Source organism: Petaurus breviceps, unplaced genomic scaffold (assembly GCF_028583685.1).
Source record: "Petaurus breviceps papuanus isolate PSGF00001 unplaced genomic scaffold, PetGlider_PUasm1.0 689, whole genome shotgun sequence".
Lineage (NCBI taxonomy): Eukaryota > Metazoa > Chordata > Mammalia > Diprotodontia > Petauridae > Petaurus > Petaurus breviceps.
Genome location: NW_027186458.1, coordinates 8,318,327 through 8,319,109, shown reverse-complemented (window position 1 = coordinate 8,319,109; position 783 = coordinate 8,318,327).

Below are 783 nucleotides of genomic sequence, written 5' to 3'. Positions count from 1 at the left end.
ATTTCCCTCTCTCCTCTTTCGCTATCTTTCTCTCCTTTTCCTTCTCCTAAATCTTCTTCTCTTCCCCCCTTCTCTATTCTCCCTTCTTCTCATTCTCCATTTTATCTCTCCCTCTTTGTTTCTGTCTGCTCTCTGTCTCTGACAAAAGTAGAGCTGCTAATATAGCATTGGATAGTCTTTATGATAATTTCAACCTCCAAATGGTGAAAAAAGTAACCATGGAACCAACTTTTCTTGATTCAATATTGACCAAAAGGAAAAATTGATTTCTGAAATAGAAATTATTAGGACTTTGATCAGGGAAATAAACAGTCTATCTTAGAATCTGAGAAGAAAGCTGTGCACAAGCTGACATGGACCATAATATTTGACCTAACCAATGTCAGAGGGTTCAGAGAAATCCATATTCTAAAATCTTATTGGGAAAGTTGGTCAGGAAAGATGACAAATTTTCAAGAATATTTTCTGGGGAGAGAAACAGAAAGAATTTGAAGAAAAGACAAAGAGGGAGTGATCTAAGGAAATCTATGTAGATCTAGAGGGAAATCATTGACCAGTTGAGCTTTTGGGGAGACATGCAAAGGAGGTATAAATTTTTGGACATGGTCAATATGGGAGTTTATTTTGTTTGACTATACATATTTATTACAAGAGTTTTCCTTCCTCCCTCCCTCCCTCCCTCTCTTCCATCCATCCTTCCTTCCTTCCTTCCTTCCTTCCTTCCTTCCTTCCTTCCTTCCTTCCTTCCTTCCTTCCTTCCTTCCTTCCTTCCTTCCTTCCTTC